General features: G+C 34.5%; 1 pseudogene; it reads right to left on the bottom strand.

Moving 5' to 3' along the window:
* Nucleotides 1-875: 875 nt before the first annotated feature.
* On the bottom strand, nucleotides 876-1,732 carry LOC101620833 (annotated as a pseudogene).
* Between the last annotated feature and the right edge of the window lie 5,522 nt (nucleotides 1,733-7,254).

Genomic DNA, 7,254 nt, shown 5'->3' with positions numbered 1-7,254 from the left:
GCTTCACCAGAGACAAAGTGGGGAGCAGAAATGCAGATCGAGAAGCACACTGCTGAGGGGAGTAGCGGGAGGGTCAGGAGAGATCTGCCATGCCATGTGGTCACCTCTGGGGCAAGCGGGGATCTAACTCTTGAGGAAGTAGCTTCAGTTTCTCAATGCTATGACCCGCTGTACCACCAGGGAGGGGCCCTGTATTACAATTTTGTTTGAATGACCTGCACCTCCTTGATTAGCTTTATTCTGAGGTATTTATTTTGTTGTAATTTTATTTTTGAAACCATTTTATTTTTATATAATGTATGTAATTATACATATTTTATATCACTGTACATTTTTGCACAATGCTTGCTTTCTCCTCTCATGTGTTATCTGCATAGAATTCCCACCGGCAATTCACCTATGCACCATTGCCATAGTCCTTTGTGTTCTTCCCTACCCTGTTTTGCCCCCTCCCCCTCCTATGCAGAATGTCTCTGATTTATAGGTTACTGACAGTAACCCCTTATTGTTATCAGTTTTCTCTGATTCATTATTGGCTCCCCTATATTCCTCCTGAAAGAGAAACCATCCAATATTATTCTTTTTTGAGGTGAAAAAAATATATATATATATTTCACAGTTTTCTTTAATATACAAAGATACTATGTTCTTCATATAAAAACATTAGTACAGATACCTATACTTTCTAGAAAATGAAAAATACACCCTACTTAATGATTTAAGTGAAATCTGCTTGGAAAAAAAAAATTCCCATCTGGACTGATTCATAAATCACATTCCACCATTTCCATTTTGTTTCAATGTAAAGAATATTGTTATCAATATTATTCTTGCATTATTACATATTTGAGAATACACATATAAAATGATTTATCCCTTAATGTTTCATTGGTTCATCAGCCTTTTCTGCAGGTTCATCAGTAGGTTGAGCAGGCTGTGCCTTTCTCTGTGGTCTTACTTCAAGACTCTCCAGGAATGGAGACATGTAGTCATCATTATGAATTGTAAACTCCAAGTCTTTCCAACAATTCCAATGGAAATATTCTTTGTAGTTAGGTCCTGTTCTGCAGAAAGTGTCTTTTGTAAGGCACACAGACCATATTTAACCAATTCATTCAAATTGCACTCCATAAATCTAGATATATGCTTCTCCAAGTAAGTACAGGCTGATTGAGAACAGGCTCCAATGGACAAAGCTCTGCAGTTAAAAAAGAAGATGGGCAGGTCTGGAAAATGTGAGGGCCCATATCATCATAGGCAGCAATAAGCAGTCCAATGCCATATGGTCTCAGTCCATATTGTTGTGTTGGTATCTGGGTCTTGCTTCCAATTAGAAATATAAGATGAGACACAGGAAGTGGTCTGTTAAATACAAATCTGGAATCCAAACACTCCTGGCGCATAAAATTGCATAAAGTACAATATCAGTAGTAAGTCCCGCAATTGAGATGCCAATATGGTTGTCAACATGGAGAATTTTTTTCTGATGGACTGCAAGCTCTGACTGTGCTCTCTTCAATGCAACCAACACTGCATGAGTTTTTGATTTCAGACCAACTATGGCTGAACCTTGTTTGACTATTTGCATTGCACAGTCAACTTGATGAATCCTGTCCTGAGGGCTCCAAACAGTGACAACATTGTCATACTGATTGTGAAACACGGTCCCGGCGTGGGACTGGCAGAGACCTCCTGCAAAGCTATGATCAAGAAGGGCTGCAGAAACTACCATTTAGTCGGCAATCTACACATTCTTTTTTTTTTTTTAAACCTTCTTCTCTGAGCATAATCTCCTTTCTAGCTTCATACATGCTGCTGTAAATGACATGAGTTTATCTTTTATTTGGTTGTTGAGTAGTATTCCATTTTGTATATACCACATCTTCTTGAACCAATCATCTATTTTTGGACATTTTGGATGTTTCCATATTTCATTTATTGTAAATTGTGAAAAATAAACATGGGTGCAGGTGTCCTTTTGCATTAATGTTTTTGTGTCCTTTGGGTAGATTCCTAGGTGGGACTGCTGGGTCATATGGTAGCTCCATTTTATGTAATTTGAGGTATCACCACAACTTCCCATAGTAAATGGATCAGCTTACATTCATAAAAGCAGTGTGGAATAGGCTCTCCCTGGTGGCACAGCGGGTTAAAGCACTGCACTGAGAAGCTAAAGCCACTTCTACATGAGTTCAATTCCTGCCTGCCCCGGAGGTGACCACATGGCATGGCAGATCTCTCCTGGCCCGCCCGCTGCTCCCCTCAGCAGTGTACTTCATCATCAGCCTGTTCTGCTCCCCACTCTGTCTGTGGTGAAGCCTCTCACCACCCCTGAGCCTCTGGCCTGTACCCCAGTTCTGTATGTACAAATAAATAAATCTTTAAAAAAAAATAGTGTGTAATAATTCCCTTTTCTCCACAGCACTGCCAACATTGTTGTTTCCTATTTTTTAATACCTACCATAAGGTTGTATCTCATTGGGGTTTTGACTTAAACTTCTCTAATTATGAGAATGATTTTTCATATATTTGTTAGCCATTTGCATTTACTCTTTGGAAAAATATATTTTAGCTCTTCTGCCCATTTTTTTTATTGTATTGTTTACTTTGTTTGTGTTGAGATGTGTGTGCTCTACTTTATCAGTCACTTACCAGTTGAAGTGAGTGCAAAAATTGTCTCCATATCAATATGATGTCTCTTGGTTTTGGTTAATGTCCCTTTTCCTGTACAGAATATTTTTAGTATGGTGTAATACCAGATGTTTATTGTTTCCTTCAATTCATTGGTCTGTTTGTTTATTTTGCACCAGTACCATGCTGTTTTAATTATTATGATGTTGTAATATAATTTGTAGTCTGGGAGTGTGATACCTTCATTTTTTTTTGAGTCAGGAGACCTGTGTCGATTAGAGGTTTGTGCTTTGTCTGTTTGATTTTAAAGATCTATTTATTTTTCTGTATACAATAACTCTATGAACAGAATAGGCAGATCTATTGAAATACACTGCTGTTGGGAGCAGTGGGTGAGACAGAAGAGGTTTGTTCCTTTGTATGAGTTAGTACCCTAGTCAGGGATTGAACTCAGGTTGTAGTGGATGACAAGAGCACGATGGCACTATGTATTAAAACCTTGCTCCACAAAGGGGGCCCCTATTCAAGGTTTTCTGTGGCTCCATATATATTTCTTCATTAATTGTTATATTTCTTAGAAGAATGTCATCAAGATTTTTATTGGGTTTGTATTTAATCTGTAAATAGCTTTCAGTAGGACAGCTGCTTTAATAATGTTAATTTGCCCAATCCATGGGCATAGGATATTGTTTGATTTTGTGTGTGTGTGTGTATTCTGATTATTAAACAATGTTTTTTATATATATATGTATATATATATATATACATATATATATATATATATGTATATATATATATATTTTTATATATATATATATATAATTTGTATAGGTCCTTCACCTCACCTCCTTAGTTAAGCCTATTCATATGTATTTAATTTTTTGTTTGCTTGTTTCAACTGTAAATGTGATGGTTTTCTTAATGTCTTCTTTGGATTTATATATAGTAAAGCTCCTGATTTTTGTGTGTTAAGTTTGTATCCTGATACTTTACTAAACTGGTTTATTATTTTCATTAGTATTTCTATGAAATTTTTAGGGTTCTATTTGTATTCATTATATCTCTCTTTTCCTTTTGTCTTATTTATGTATTTTAATCATGGCAATTTTAATTTTTCTGTCTGGAAGGCAGAGAAGTGCTTCCAAGTCAATGTTGTTGAGTATTGGGGCTGATTTTCTTTCTGTGGTGTGTCGATACCCAGAAGGCTTACTTTGTTATTTCTATTTTTCATTCTCCCTGTTTGTTTTCTAGTTTGTTCTATACTTAGGCTACTAATCCACTAGTACTGGGCAGTATCTCTTTGGAATGCTCTTTATAGCATGTCAGGAATTTGTGGCTAGACCAAGTTTGACACTGATATGCCAATGTCCATAGATTATTGATGCTGTGGAAGTGTTGATGGATACTGTCCCTGAAGATAACCAAGTGTATGCCACTGCTCTCTCCCCCTACATCCCTGTCTTAACCTTTGTTTAAGGTTTAGCCCTCCCTTTGCCATTCTCAGTTCCAGAAGGATATTGTAGGGTCGACAGCTTCCAAAAGTCTTTTGAGAAGGCCTGCACTTTCCTGAGATCCACAGTTTACCTTCTTGTTAGAGCTGTGATTTTAAGTGGAACTTTTTTTTTTTATTCTCTTCATGTTTATTGTTCATGCATAGGAAGGTAACTGATTTTTTTTGCTGTTGATTTTATAATTTGTACATTTGTTGAACTGAATAATTGTTTTGATTAGATTTTCTGTGGAGTCTTGCATTCTGGGTATATAGCATCATGCTATCTTCATCTTAATTTCATCTTTATATATTTCCCCCCAATTTGAATTTATTTTAAACATTTTTATTTTATAACTCTAGTTAGCACTTCTAGTACTATGTTGAACATCTGTGGTAAAGTGGTCATTATTTTTTTGTGCCAGATCTTTATGAAAAATATATAATTTTCTCACCATTGAGAATGATGTTGGCGGCTTTTATTATATAACATCTCCCACATGTTTTCAAAGGGTTTTTATTACGATGGAAGCTTAATATAATTGGCAGCTAACCTGATATTTATTAAAATAATCATGTAGTTTTAAACTTTATTTTTTGTTGATTTTGGTGAATTACATTGTTGATTTTTTTAACCATTCTTCTGTAATGGTCAAGGTATAAAATTCTTTAATACATTGTCAAATTCAGTTTGCTAAGATTTTGAAGATTTTGATATAAGTGTTATTAGAGAAACTGATCTGTGGTTTTCTTTTTGTCTCTGTCTTTGCTGTGTTTTGGTATTATGACAATGTTGGCCTTGAGAAATGCACATAGAAACATTCCTTCTCTTTCAAATTTTGGGAAAATTATGATCAAGGTGGCTATTATTTCCTACTTACCAGATTGTTAGAACTAACTTCTGAAAGAGTTCCTTGAATTTTTTTTTTTGGTAGTTTTGATTACTACTTTAATTTCCTTTATTATGATTGTTATTATAATTATTAATTTTTATATTTTCCCTGATTCAGTCTTAGGCAGCTGTGCAGTTTTAAGTGTTTGTCCATCTTTTTTTCAGGTTATCGTACTAATTACAGATAGATATTAAGAGTATTCTCTTATTAATTTGGATTTTTGCAGCGTCTTTTGTAACATCTTTCATTTCTGATCCTTTTGTATGAATGTTCTCCCTTATTTTCTTAGTGAGGCTTGCTAGAGATTTTTCTATTTTGTTTATTTTTTTCACAAAACTGGCTTTTGTAATAATTAATCTTTGAACTATCTTTTTATGTTATCTCTGTTATTTCCTTTCTTCCATTGCCTTCTCCTTTCGTTTTGCTCTTATTTTTTTAGTTCCTTGGGGTTAAAGATAAAGTTTATTGTTTATTATTACTGTTTCTTAAGTTTGTGTTTGTTTGCTTTTTAAGAGGGGCCTGTGTTACTATATATTAATATTGCCCTCTTATTACTATTTTTGCTGTGAACTAAGTTTTGGAATGCATTGTCCTTTTGTTATTAGTCACTAGTAAGTTTTCTTTTTTTTTTTTTTTAAGATTTATTCACTTAAGCATGCAAGAACTGGGATACAGGCGAGAAGGGCAGGGGGGCACAAGAGAAAGAGCTGGGAGCAGAACAGAAGGATCCACTGAAGTACACTGCTGAGGAAAGCAGCAGGCAAGGCAGAAGAGGTATGCTGCGCTATGTGAGTCACCTGCCTAGCAGCAGATTGAACTCATGCTGCAGAGGCTGCTGATTGCTTTATAATGTTATGCTCTAACCTATAGTGCCACCAGAAAGGGCCACTAGGGAGTTTTTTTTTTTTTTTTTTTTCTACTTTGAGTTCCTCATGAACTGAGGAGTCTTTCAGAAGTATGGCATTTACTCTGCAGATATTGGAAGATTTCCTTGCTTACTGTTTATAAAAGTTTTCTAGTTTTATGATTTTATAGTCAGAGCAGATGTTAGCCTTCATATATTTGTTCATATTTCCCTAGTGACTCAGTCCAATATGTGGTTTATTATGGAAAATATCTGATGTGCACTTGAGAATAATGTGCATTGAACTTTTTGGAATTGCAGTTCCTTCCAAATATCCACAGATTACATATAGATTAATTTTTGTTTAAGGTTATTATGTTCCTATTTGTTATTTTGTCTACTATGTCTTTCCATTGATGAGTCTGGGGTGTTTGAAGTTTCCTATTATACATGAATGAATAGTGTTTGCCTGATATATTTTAATGATACTCTGTTTAATGAGTAATTATTGATTATATGTGTTCCTAATATATTGCTCCCTTAATCATTGTATAGCATCACTCTCTATATGTTGTTACATTTTTAAACTGGGCATTTATTAATTTTTTTCTAACATAATTATGGCTGTCCCTTCATTTCTTTGGTTCCTATTTGCTTGTAGGATTATCCCCATCCCTTTTTGAATACACATGCATATCCTAAAGAGAGACAAAGGTTAGTATTTCTTTTCTAACTGATTCATATACTTGGTTTCTTTTAATTGACAAGTTTAGCCTATTTACATTTAGAGTGAATATTGAAATATAAGAACTAGTTGCTGCCATTTATTTAATTAATTTTTGTGGTTTGATCAGTTTCCTTTTCTATTTCTTTTTGTATTTTCTTCTTTTTAGTTTCATTATGAAAGTTTGTTTTAACTGCTTGGAGAATGGGTGTATTTTTATTTTTGCATATTTTTTAATATGTAATTCCATTTCCTCCTTGACCATAGCGTTTCTGCAGACAATCAGATGCTAGGTTGTCTGAGTATCTTTATTGGTTAATAAAATCTTCACCCATGTAAGCTTCAATATTATTTCTTTGTTATGAACTCTAGAACTTTTATTTTTCAATGTCTTTGTATAGTTCACATATTTTTCTAAGTGTCCAGAGGTTTTTATAGTTTCCTGAATTTATAGATTTAGTCATGATTTAGGTTACAGGATATCCCATTACTTTTTTTTCCCCCCCTGGACTGCACTTTCTTTAGTGTGCATTTTTTTTTTATTAAAAAGTTTGTTTTTACATCATTTTACACATTTTTTTTTTCATCTCAATTGTAATCCCCACGGGTTTCCCATCACCAAATCACCCCTGTGCCACCACCATAGTCCCGTGCTTTTCCCTCCTTTCCCCCC

This window comes from Condylura cristata, unplaced genomic scaffold, assembly GCF_000260355.1.
Source record: "Condylura cristata isolate star-nosed mole 26May11 unplaced genomic scaffold, ConCri1.0 scaffold00003, whole genome shotgun sequence".
Taxonomy (NCBI): domain Eukaryota; kingdom Metazoa; phylum Chordata; class Mammalia; order Eulipotyphla; family Talpidae; genus Condylura; species Condylura cristata.
This window is presented reverse-complemented; position numbering and strand designations above follow the sequence as displayed.